The following is a 13,911-nucleotide window of genomic DNA, read 5'->3' on the forward strand; positions in this document are numbered from 1 at the left end:
TGCAGCCTCTGCTTCTCAGAGCTGGCTCTCTTTAATGAAAATTGTGTTTGTTCTTTTTCAAAGAAGTTGAATATTGTTGCCTTGTCTGTAGATCTAACGTGTGAAAGAGACCACAAAAGTGATGACTAGAGTTAAATGTTTTTGAGTGATAATACTTGTTTACAAAAGAAAGGCAAAACCAGGCCTTAGATTTTGCTTCTGTCAAAAAAAAAATCATATTTCAGGGCTTTTCAAAGCCAAAGCCAATCTGTGGTCGACAGGGTGACCTGCTTCCAGACTATCACTAAGACTACTTCTGTCGATAGCTGAATGGTGACCCATCTGCAGATGAAAGTCAGCTTTCATGTGACAGCCAGTTCTATCTTGTTACCATTTTACATGACCATAGACTGCAACCATATTACTTGTCTAAAATCAGGTCCTGAAACCATCCTGTTCACCTCCTTCCTCAAATGTTTGTTGCTGATACAATTCCCCCTTCCCCAACTAGATCAGATCATTTGCACCGTTAGCTATCAGCCATGCCTCAATGGGTGGCACTCTTGCCTCTGCATTCAAAGGTTGCAGGTTCAAGTCCTACCCGAGAGACTTGAGAACATAATCGCGGCTGGCTCTCCCAGTGCAGTACTAAGGAAGTGCTGCACTGTCAGAATTGCCATCTTTCGGATGAGTTGTTATATCAAGGCTGCATCTGTCCTCTCAAGTCAAAGATTCAATGGTACTGCTTCAAAGAAGATAGGGAGTTAATCCCCAGTGTCCTGGCCAATTTTTATCCCTCAATCAACCCAGTTAACACATTACTCTGTGGGAGTTTGCTGTGTGGAATTTGGCTGTGGCTTTTCCTACATTACAACAGTGACTACACTTCAGATATGCTTCCTTGACTGTAAAGTGCTTTAGGATGTATATGGTTGTGAAAAGTAGTACATGAATGCAAGTTCTGTCAATTTTACTGAGTTGAGGGTTTTATATTACAGGCGCCCTATGCATCAACAATGGTCTTGAACCGTCTTCTGCTACACTTGTCACTCAGTCTGCAACTGATGCCTTTATCTCCAGATCTGACGTCTTGAATGATCCCAACTTCCACTCATAAATGCCAACTAGTCCAACCTGACATGATACACATATCTTATCCTGCACTGAGTCCTGTTTGTCCATCTCCACTGGACCTACAGATCTGTCCTGTTTTTCTGTGTCCCCAACCCCTCCAAAAGCATCAATTTCAGAATCCATAGGCCATAAATCCTTCCAATGTCCTGGCTGTCATGAAATCTCCTTGAGCCCTCTTTTCTCTTTTGGCCAGTGGTGTTCCTCTGACTCCAATTTTTTCCACATCCTTCCTTCATCTCATGTGCGATGATCGAGCCTTCAACTGCCTCATCCTCGGTCATTGGAATTCTGACCCAAGCGCCTCTGTCTTTCAAAACAAAACCAATCTTGCTGATCTAGTTTTGTCCCTCACCCACTCTAGCCTCTTCCCTCCTACCCTGGTGCTCAGCTTCGCTGTGTTTATTCCTGCAGCATTTCATTATTTAAATAAAATTGCCCTGCCCAGCAATGTTTGTGCTGCCGTATCTTATTTTGAAAGGCACTCAGTTCAACTGAAAGAAGATACATTAATGCTTAAAATGGGTCCCTTCATTCAAACAGTCTTGCTTTCACTAAGAGGTAAGAAATAGTTAGCTAACCGAAAAATAAATTTTTAATACTGCATACCAAGCAACGTTTATTTCACCTAACAACAGTCTCAAACATTTTCTGCATATCTGATTTCCAGTGATTTTTTTTTAAAGTTATCTCAATTTCGTTGTCTATATTGCAGATTACTATGCTGATGCTGCTTTCTTTGATGTCTTTGTACTGATAGACTGGAAGTCATGTAGTTGCAGATTAGGAACCCAAATCAGAGGCACTCGCCTCGGTCTAAGGGCAAAGAAATCCCAATGAGTTGCATCCTTCAGTGGCTTCCCAGCATATTACTGCTCCATTTCCGTTTAAGGTGCACAGTGGGTAGTAAGTGAGCTGGCAGAGTACAGCCTGATCCTCGTTTGCCAGTAATAAGCCCCCAGACCAAGTTAGCTCAGTAGCTGAGTATGGTGGGTTGGTTGGGCCAACCATCAGAGCTTGGTGGGGACCGTGATGGGTTTGAGAGGCAATCCCAGTCAGGTGGCCTTGCACAGGCATGCAGTGGGTCAGGGCAGTTTTTTTGAGGCTTAGGAGGAGTGACACCCTACTGGTCCCTTTAAGGAAATTGGGCTAGGCTGCTCAAGGCTGGTTAATTTGTATCTCAAAATTCGCATCCAGATCTGCTTAAACAGGTCTGGTCATTGTCACTTGGTGTGCTATGCGTAAATTGATTGACATATTTCCTCCATCACAACAGACTTTCTCCTCGAGTTCTCTGCAGGTCCAACCTACAGCACCATCACCTTCACAGGTAAAGCAAGAAGGCAGGTCCCAATCCAGCCTAGACAGAATGAGGATCAAACCCCATACTGCTGGCACAAATTTGATCCATACAGCCAATAAGGAGTCTGAGTGTCTGTGGCAACAGTACTTCTACATGCACGTTGTAGCCTGGAGCTATGGATACTGATGGTAGAAGCTCCAACTGTCTTCCCATCATATGGCTGACCAGGGAGATCTCTCACTCTTACTGCCTGCCATTGGCATATGTTGGAAGAATTTACAAGTTACACTCAACCAATTTGGCTTCAAGTCCTATGGACTTGAACCCAAGGCTTCTGGCTCAGTGGCAGGGTCCCTATCCACTGCATCACAGGATCGCCTCCACAGCAATTACTACACTTCAAAGAAGTACTTCAATGGCTATAAAGTTCTTTGGGGCAACTTGAGACTGTGAAAAGTGACATGTGACATTACTATGCCTTTAATGAATGTATTTTAATCCTGTTTCTCTGCAGTTTTGTTTTAAGCAGGCACTGAGCTGTCTGTCCTTTTATTGTTGTTAGAATCATATAATTGACTTGTTTATTTTTAATTTGGCCTAATGCACTGCCCTGGAGTTTACCACCTCTTTGAATTGTTGGGAGAAGAATGATTGACAGGTCAGGTGGGACAGTTTTTTCCTCAGAACTTCACTTTCAGTTTGGCTAGTTAGAAGCTGTTGGACTCAAGACTGCAAGCAGTGAGTTTCTGGGTCTCTCCCTGGTATTGGAAATTTAGCTCTTGGTGGCTGGCTACCTTGTAACTAAAGGCAAAGAGTGCCTCTGTCTCTTGAAGTGGTTTGCTGGCTAAAAGCCAGAGGCCAGCAGTGGCTCTATCTCTACCTCGAGGTGTGCTGGGGGTTACAGGATGGGGAAATCAGATTCAATTCTCCATCCAAAGGACTGATTCACAGCAGGTGTTCCAAAGCTGCAAAATCCAGCATCACATGAGCTTTCTTATTTTCTGTGTTAAACCTAATTGGGGTATGTGTTTGTAGGGGTTTCATTTAGTTGGAACAGTACTTTTGAGCTGTTAAGGTACATACAATATCAGGATTTTTTCTTATTTGTAATTAATAAAAGCTATTGATTTGTTTTATTATATGTTAACTGTATTCTTTAAAAAACTTTGTTCGTTAAAAGCTCCCCTAGTGGGTCATTTGAATCATACCTGGAGTGAAACATCTTACGCTCACCCATGCCAAATTTCAAAGTGCAAAACTTATGATCTAGGCTGATTTCATAAAATAGCTTGGAGTTTCTGATCTGGATTATAACACAAATGGAAGTTCTTTCTTACTATGTCATTGGTGGAAACTCCAACTCACTACTTCAGAACCACAACTGATGCCTGAAAGCCCAGTGTAAGTGGGACCTGAAGCGTTTGTGTTGCTGCAACAAACGCTCATGGGACATTTGTTGTAATAAATTAGAAAATGGAAGAAATATTAATATATTTCATTTCCTAGCTTCTAATGAAGCAAAAAGGATGTGAGGGGGCCTTGTCAAGAGGGCAACTGTGCCCTGAATTGAGTGAGGTTGGGAGATTGAAGTGAACTTTCCTATAGTTATTGCTATTGGGCTTGTACATAGCAGCATCTTGAGAAACATAAGTTTTTTTTTCAGCACAGTGGGGCAGAAGAGGAGGAGGGTGCAATTTTAATCACCCTACTGGATATCAGGGGCAAGTTGCAAACTGCACGACAAAGAGAGCAGCATGAAGGGCGATTGCCAGGAATGGAGGGATCATTACAGTGGAAACATGTTTGAGGATAACTAAATCATAACATTTTTTATGCTGCAGAGCAGCGTAGGGGAAAACAAATCCAAATGTCCTGGAGATAGATTCCAAACATTGCTGCAATACCATCATCCTTAATGTTTAGGCACCAAGCCCATAATTACAGACAACAAAAATGTGGGAATTCTGGCAGACTCTTTTTGTAAGATTCTAGTTTTTTGACAGCCATGTTCAGAACAGAGAATCTATTGATGAAGCAATGACTACAAATGGTGGATGGGCAGGTTATCCTCCAAGTGGGATAATGTGGATGTGTCAGCATTTATAAGGGCTCGCCGGGGAGAGTGTGTCAGTATTTACAGGGGGTTCCCAGGGACAGTATGTCAGTACTTACAGGGGGTTCCCAGGGACAGTATGTCAGTACTTACAGGGTGACTCCAGGGAGAGTGTAGCAGCATTTGCAGGAGGTCCCCTGGAGTGGCACAGTGGTTAGCACTACTGCCTCTCTGCGCCAGGGACCCTGGTTCGATTCCCAGCTTGGGTCATTGTGTGGAATCTGCACATTTTCCCTGTGGGTTTCCTCCCACAGTCCAAAAGACGTGCTAGTTAGGTGCATTGGCTATGCTAAATTCTCCCTCAGTGTACCTGAACAGGTGCCGGAGTGTGGCGACCAGGTGATTTTCACAGTAACTTCATTGAGTGTTAATGTAAGCGTACTTGTGACACTAATAAATAAAATTTTACTTTTTTAAAAAAGTGTCAGTATTTATAGGGGTTGCCTGGGGCGTGTGCCAGTATTTACTGATGATCATAAAAACCCACCTTGTTCACTAATATCCTTTAGGGGAGGAAATCGACTATCCTTAGACCTGGTCTGGCCCACACCTACAAAGATAATAAAAAAAGAATGAAACGGGATGGACCACCTGGCGATGACCTCAGCACCAGAAATGCCAATGACAAACCCAGAATTCTTGACCCTGCCAAGTTCTCCTTACTAACATCTGGGGGCTTGTGCCAAAATTGGGGGAGCTGTCTCAGACTGGTCAAGCAATAGCCTGATATTGCCATATTCACTGAATAATACCTCAATGTCCCAGACAGCACCATTCCTGGGTATGTCCTCTCCTACTGGCAGGAAGACCACTAGATGTGGTGGCACAATGTTATACAGTCAGGAGGAAGTTATCCTGGGAATCCTCAACATCAAGTCTGGACCCAATGAAGTCTCATGGCATCAGGTCAGACATGGGCAAGGAAACCTGCTGCTGATTTACAATGTACTGTTTCCCCCCTCAGCTGATGAATCAGTACTGCTCCATGTTAAACACCACTTGGACGAAGGACTGAGAATGGCCAGAGCATAGAGTGTATGCTGGTGGGGGACTTGAATATCCATCACCAAGAATGGCTCAATTGCGTCACCACAGACGAAGCTGGCTGAGTTCTAAAGAACATAGCTGATAAACTGGGACTGCAACATACTTGACCTGCCACACATGCAACTATCCATTTTTTTAGTGTGTGCGGTAATCATAAAGCCAGGCAATAGCTTCTGCGGTGACTAAATGGACCTCTGTGAGCCCTCTGCTGAATTTTTTCAGGAGGCAGTCTTCAATGATGTCAGTTATTTATTGGGATGTACCACAGCTGCAGTCTGGGTTCCCTGCAAGGACCCACTTGTGCCAATTTGCTGCACAAAAGAATTGGCTGGTGCAGAAATGGTTGAAAAGTGCCCAATGTCGGCATGGCAAGTCGAAGCTGGATCGGCTGTGGGATCTGTGATGAGGAAGTGTTTTTTAACGGTGGCCTCTTTGTTCCATTCCTGCTGTCACAGGGCCTCTGCTGTTATTCCTTGCTACAGTCGTCTTAAACATCCAGGCTGTGATAGGAAACAAACAGCAGGTGGATTGGTAAGGTTCTTGTGTAGCAGCAGGCTTGGGTTGATGTAAATCTTCTCAAGGAGCTTTCTTGTTGCAAGGGGATGGGATATTGCTCAGGACCGGGAGCCAGGGGTGTTGATTTGATTGGTGGATGTCCGAGATGAAATGCATTGTTGTGTTAAACTGGGTATCTACAGGACTGGTAATGGGATGAGTTGTCATATACTAGTGCACAGGACTCTGCAGTTGAGTAGGCAATGGCAAAAGCTGAAGTCCTTAAGGATTTAGTGTCTGAAGTGCCATGAATAGCAGCAAGTTTGCTGAAAAGGTTGTTTTGCATTTTGATTTTTGCTGCTATCATGCTCTGAAGTTTTTTGTCAGTCCATGACAGTATTGGTAGGGGTGACCACCGCACAGCCTTGGGACAAAAGTTCCGTCTTCACATTGAGGATACCCTCCATCGTGTTGTGCGGCACCACCATTGTGCTAAATGGGATACATTTTGAACCGATCTAGCAACTCAACTGGACATCCATGAGTTTCTGTGGGTCATCAGCAGCAGCAAGAATTGTACTCAACCACAATCTATTACCTCATAGTCTGGCATATCCCTCACTTTATCATTACCACCAAACCAAGGGATCAATCCTGGTTAAATGAAGAATGTAAGAGGGCATGCCAAGAGCAACACCAGACACCTAAAAATGTGCAACCTGGTGAAGCTACAACACTGGGCTACTTATGTGCCAAACAGCGGAAGCAGCATGTGATAGAGCTAAACGAACCCACGGTTAACCAACGAATCAGATCTAAGCTGTGCAGTCTTTCCACATCCAGTCGTAAATGGTGGTGGATAATTAAACAACTCACTGGAGAAGGAGACCACAAATAATCCCATCCATAATGACAGCAGAGCCCAGCATATCAGTGCAAAAAATAAGGCATTTGAAACAATCTTCGGCCAGAAGTTCTGAGTGGATGATCCATATCGACCATTCCAGAGGTGGCCAGCATCACAGACACTAATATTCAATCAAATTGATTCACTGCACATGATATCAAGAAACAGCTGAAGGCACTGGATGTTGCAAAGGTTAAGGGCCCTGACAATATTTCAGCAATAGTTCTGACGAACTATAGTTCTGCCAAACTGTTCCAATACAGTTACAACACTGGCATCTGCCCGACAATGTGGAAAATTGCCCAGGATTGTCCTGTACACAAAAAACAGGACAAATTCAATCCAGCCAATTACTGTCCATCTCATGATCATCAGTAAAGTGATAGAGTCATCAACAGTGCTATCAAGCAGCAATTGCTTAGTTTGGATTCTGTCAAGATCACTCATCTCCTTACCGTGGTTCAAACAAACATGGACGAAAGAGCTGAACTCCAGAAGTGAGGTGAGATTGACAGCAGCATTTGACCAAGCATGACATCAAGGAGCCCTAGCAAAATTGAAGTCAATGGGAATGGGGGGGGGGGAAGAATCTCTCTGCTAGTTGGAAGCATAGTCATACCTGGTGTTAAGGAAGATGGTTGTATTGGTTGGAGGTCAATCATCTCAGATCCAGGACATCACTGCAGGAGTTCCTCAGGATAGTGCCCTGGATCCAGCTATCTCAGCTGCTTCATCAATTACCTTCCTTTCATCTTAAGATCAGATGTGGGGCTGTTTGCTGATGACTGCACAATGTTTAGCAGCATTTGCGACGACTCAGATACTGAAGCAGTCATGTTCAAATGCAGCAAGACCTGGACAATATCCAGGCTTACGCTGACAAGTGGCAAGTAACATTTGTGCCATACAAGTGCAAAGGCAATGACCATGTCAGATAAGAGAGAATCTAGCCATCGTATCATCACGTTCAATGGCATTACTATTATTGAATCCCCCACTATGAACATCCTGGGGGTTACCATTGATCAGAAACTGAACTGGACTAGCCATATAAATACTGTGGATACAAGGTCAGAGGCTATAAATCATTTGGCAAATACTGCCCAAAGCCTCCATACCTTCTATATGGTACACAGTGGGCGGCACGGTAGCACAGTGGTTAGCACTGCTGCCTCGCAGCTCCAGGGACCTAGGTTTGATTCCTGGCTTGGGTCATTGTCTGTGTGGAGTTTGCACATTTTCCCTGTGTCTGCGTGGATTTCCTCTGGGTGCTCTGGTTTCCTCCCACAGTCCAAAGATGTGCTGCTAAGGTTTGGCCATGCTAAATTGCCCCTTAATGACCCGGGATGCATAGGTTAGAGAGATTAGCGAGGTAAATATGTGGGATTACAGGAATAGTGCCTGGGTGGGAATGTTGGTGCAAGCTCGATGGGCCAAATGACGTCCTGCACTGTAGAGATTCTATCAGGAATGCGATGGAATACTCTCCACTTGCCTGGCCGAGTGCAGCTCCAATGACACTCAACGCCATCCAGGATAAAGTAGCCTTGCTTGATTAGCATCCCTTCCACAAACATTCAGTCCCTTCACATTGAAAAACAGTAGCTAACCACTGTGCTACCGTGCCACCCACTGTGTGCCATATAGAAGGTATGGAGGCTTTGGGCAGTATTTGCCAAATGATTTATAGCCTCTGACCTTCTCTTGTATCCACAGTATTTATATGGCTAGTCCAGTTCAGTTTCTGATCAATGGTAACCCCCAGGATGTTCATAGTGGGGGATTCAATGATGGTAATGCCATTGAATGTGATGATACAATGGCTAGATTCTCTCTTATCTGACATGGTCATTGCCTTTGCACTTGTATGGCACTTGTCAGCGTAAGCCTGGATATTGTCCCGGTCTTGCTGCATTTGAACAAGTAGATGGTACACACTACAAGATGCACTGGAGGAACTCACCAAGGCTCTTAAAAAAAGCACCTTCCAAACCCGTGACTGCTACCATCTAGGAATAGGTCAGCAGACACATGAGAGCGCTGCCACCTGCAAGTTCACCTCCAAGCCACTCACCATCCTGACTTGGAACTATAATGCTGTTCCTTCACTGTCACTAGGTCTAAATCCTGGAACTTCCTTTCTAACAGCATTGTGGGTGTACCTACACCACAGGGACTGCAGCAGTTCTAAAAGGCAGCATGTCAGCACCTTCCCGAGGATAATTAGAATGGGCAGCAAATGCTGGCCTAGCCAGCGATGCCCACATCCAGTAAATGAATAAAAAATGCAGGGGGTCTGAAGGGAATGTGTCAATATTTACAGGGGAATTGCTGTGATCTCTGACATCCTGCCCACATGTTGACATGTTAGCTTGGGCAATGTGTGCCAATGGACTAGTCAAGCGTGAGTCTGTGTGGAGTTTGCACCTTCTCCCTGTGTCTGCGTGGGTTTCCTCCGGGTGCTCTGGTTTCCTCCCACAGTCCAAAGATGTGCGGGCTAGGTTGATTGGTCATCTAAATTGCCCCTTAGTGTCCCAGGATGCATAGGTTAGATGGATTAGTGGGTAAATATGTAGGGATATGGGGATAGGGCCTGGGTGGGATTGTGGTTGGTGCAGACTTGATGGGCCGAATGGCCTTCTTCAGTACTGTAGGGATTCTATGATATGATGAGTGAGTATCACAGTCAGCCCTTAACCAACATCTACACTTGCACATCCCAATCAGAGGCCACTTGATAATTATAAGGCGCAGAAACACTGATCCACCGAATATTAAATTAAGCTCTGAAGTTCCAGGAGCGAGTAATGGTTGTAAGTATTTTCTGCAGCTGGTTAGTTTTAATGGACTTCATGATTGCTGGCGACTTCAATGTGGAACTGTGATGAAAAATGTCTTGCTTAAAATGATTCTGAACTTGACCCCAGATTAATCCAGAATATAGAACAGGAATGTTCCACTTAAACCTTTCTATAGTTGACATACAGGAAATTACTTGTAAAAATGTTCTGCTCGAACTAAAAGATTTCAAGATCCAATTTTGTTTTGAGATGAGCAAAAAAGCCTCTTTGTTTGTGTGTGGTGCATGGCCTTTGGCAAAGTGATCTTTGCAAATATAGTATGCACGTTAAATTGGTCTAAGCACTCAGGTTTAACTCTGATAATGAGGTGTGAGCATTTATTTCAATGTCCACCAGATACTCAGGTTAGAACTTGTTTTTGTGACTTTTGAAAAATATAACAGTTTAAGAAATATTTTCCTTGGAGGAAAAGACTTGATTGGGTAGCCTAATTGGAATCTTCAAGATTATTATTTTTAAGTTTATTCTTAGCAGGTGAGTGCCACTGGTAAGGTTAGCATTTAATACTCATCCCTAACTGCCTACAACTGAGTGGTTTGCTAGGGCCATTTCATAGAACACTTCATAAATTCCTACAGTGCAGAAGGAGGCTATTCAGTCCATTGAGCCTACACCAACAACTATCCCACCCAGGCCCTAACCCTGTGACCCCATGTGTTGACCCTACTAATCCCCCTGACGCTAATGGACAATTTAGCATAGCCAATCCATTTAATCGCACATCTTTGGATGTAGGAGGAAAATGGAGCACCCGGAGGATACCCACGCAGACACGGGGAGAACATGCAAACTCCACACAGACAGTAACCCAAGCCAGGGATCGAACCTGGGTCCCTGGCACTGAGGCAGCAGTGCTAACCACTTTGCCACCATGCCGCCTTTTATAAAAACATACTTTCAATATCTCTATTGATGAGGTCCAAGATCCCATACGCTTTACTAACAGCTCTTTCAATATGACTTGCTGCCTTCTGTTTCTTGCTATTCTCCAGAATGATGAAATTTAAACTAATTTGCCTTTCTCCATCCCTTCTGCCAAAGTGCATCACCTCACACTGCTTTGTGTTAAAATTCCATCTGCCACTTGTCTGCCTATTCTGCTGGCTCTAAGATTGAATGAGGTCGAATAGGACACTCCAATAATTCTTGTAGTCACCATGTATGATATGGCTCCAATAATACAAATGTGGCCAAAATCAAACTACCTCTTCACCAAACTCCAAGGAAAGATTTTATAAAAATGACAAGTGAGCGTTCTATTGAAGCACTGAAGATTCTCTACCCTTTCTCCAGAATCAGTGCCACATGATTATGCGTGGCACAGAATAAGTGATCTGCACAAGTTCAAGGTCTGATACATTTGGAACTTAGGAAAGGAAGTAGAGGGGAAAGTTCAGCACTTGATCTGATCACAATACACAGAATCCTGGCTGTGTTCCAGGAAAACGAAGCCTCCTGTTCTCATCAAGTAGGATGCTGTGTGTGATTGTACTTGACGAGCCTCGGACAACATGAGCTGATCCTGTGCATCATCCTGTAAGTTGATAACAGCGTGTTTGTCTTGGGAATGTGGTCGTAATTACTGTCTTTAAAACTGGGAGTAAAGCCTCTGATCTCCTGACTGGAATTCCGATGTCCTCTTTTGGATCTGAATGAAGCGATGAAATAAGTAAATGTAGCATTCAGTATTACTCCCACTGATAACTTGAGACAATGGTTTGTACAAAGAAAGCTCTTCAGCCCAATGATTCTCATCATTCAGAATACCAAACTTGCACTCTTCCCATAACAGCATCTAGTTATTGTTTTAAATTGCCAGTGTCATCACCCTCCATAACTTACCATTCCACCTGTCTTAAATTTACATTCACACCATCACATTCTGCTGCCTCAACTTATTGTTGCAAGTTTAATCTCCTCTGTCCAATTAGTTATCATGTGTAAACTCTCTAAGGCTCCCTCCTGTGAGTGTTCTCTTTTTGTAAACAGCTCCAGCTTACCTGATTGTCCTATTAATACTGATCTTCAGACTCGCTTGCTCTTCTAATGGTTTTGCGTACTTCTTTATTGCAGTGAGCAAAATAGCTGCAAAAGAATAGAAAGAATGAGAATTGAGGAATGGAAGAGAGGGAGTTGGGGGCTACTGTAAAGGTACATGGAGCTAACCAGTCCTGGTCAAATGGCACTTAATATGAGGAGAAAATTGCTGTGCTGGTGGGTAGACAGTGTTAACTTTAGAATGCTGCTGAGGGATTTAACAGTCATGAACTCTTATCTGTGACTGGGGATTCACGTCATGCATCAAGTTGGAATAAATGTTTCTGTCTTTTGCATGTTCTCATTTCTCCCAGGTCATGTGTTATTCAGTAAAGAGCGTGGGCTCCCAGTTCTTTCAATGTTGTTGGAGGTGAGCCAGCAGGCTGATAAGCATCGGAAGCCTGAGACCGGGTGTCACCCTGTTCCTCATCCTGTACTGGAGCAGTACCTGCCTTCCATTTCCATTGACTTCTGACCCTTACACAATGGCAATGTTGCGGTGTCCGCTACTGTGCCAGCTGCACACACACTAAGCTGGAATGAATCGCCATGTTTGGAGCTTTTCTACTCTGAGATGTGATCAGTGAAGATTCTCTTCACTGTGAGTGTTTTCATAAGAGTAAATTAAGATTTAAGTTTTTTAGAAAAATGATTTTGCAAATGCTAACTGTATCTGATAGGCCATCCTAAAAAATGAGCTTCTGCTTTGTCTGTAAAGGGAAAATCTGGTTTCTGCAAAATTGATATTTATAAATGTTGGGAATCTTTTCCAATAACTAGTTCCTGACTCTGACGATCAGGTCAGCTACATAGAGAGAACTGACTTCAAACTGAATAGGTTTCCCTATACTAACATCCTGATGTTACATGCTGGCTGAAGATACACAGAGACAGGAGTTCCCTGCCTCCTCTGTTTATCCTGTCCTTCAGCAAAATGACAGTTCCTGCAGGAAACACCACTGGAAAACTGAACGAGAGAGATGTGAACTAAAGGAGGGTGGCTTCAACAGGCTCGGGAACCTGTGCATCAAGTGTTGTGAAATTGTAAACATGGTTATAAAGATGTTTAAGATAGTGTTAAACAAGCTGCAAAGAGAAAATATTCCCTTCTGAGGATTCTCGGAAGTTTCATTTTGGAGGCAGAGGAAATGATAGGTTCAATGAGCTGAATGGTCTTTGCTCAGCCTGGTTAACTAACTAGGTTCCAATAAGTGGAAATACAAAAGCCCTTTTACAAGTCTTCAACATCTCTGCCCTCTTGCACATCCCTCATTTTAAATTGCTCCACCATTGGTAGCTACTCAACTGCTTGGGCTGCAAGCTCCAGATTTTTCATAATGCTTTCCACCTCTCTGTCCAATTATAAGATGCTCCTTATAGGAACTTGGTCAAAACTTTGACCAAGTTTTTTTATCACCTGACCTCATATCTCCTTATTTGCCTTGGTATGAAATTTTGTTTCCTACTCTTCCTGTGATGAAGTGCCCAGGGATATACTGCTACATTAAAAGGTGTCATTATATATGCAAGTAGAGCTTGTAGCGCTGTGGGTAGTACCCCTCTTTGTCAGAAGCTCTGGGTTTGAGTCCCACCCTAAGACTTGGTAGCTCAGGAAGCTGCTCTCATAATGCAGCTAAACAGGTTCAGTGTCAACCTACAAATCCTCCCAAACACACCAATTGGCAGGCAATAAGAATGGGAGAGATGCCTGGTCAGCCATGGCTGATGCAGAGTGGCACCCCTCAAGCTATAAGACCCTGGTCCAGGAAGAAACCTCGCTATGGGAACAGACTTGTGCACCACTAGGGAAGAGAAACAACAAAAATAAATGTAAGTTACTGTTATATAGCTTCCCTCTGTCGTAGTCAGCAACATCATAGGAACAGGAGTAGCCCATTCAGCCTGTTCTGCCATTTAATGAGATCATGGCTGATCTATGGCCTCACTCCATATCTATCTATCTCACTTTTATCTATTAATCTCAGATTTAAAGATATGCGACAGTGGAGGGTGAACATAGCAAATGTGCACTCAAAGA

This window comes from Carcharhinus amblyrhynchos, chromosome X (genome assembly GCF_965287045.1).
Source record: "Carcharhinus amblyrhynchos chromosome X, sCarAmb.v2.hapA, whole genome shotgun sequence".
Lineage (NCBI taxonomy): Eukaryota > Metazoa > Chordata > Chondrichthyes > Carcharhiniformes > Carcharhinidae > Carcharhinus > Carcharhinus amblyrhynchos.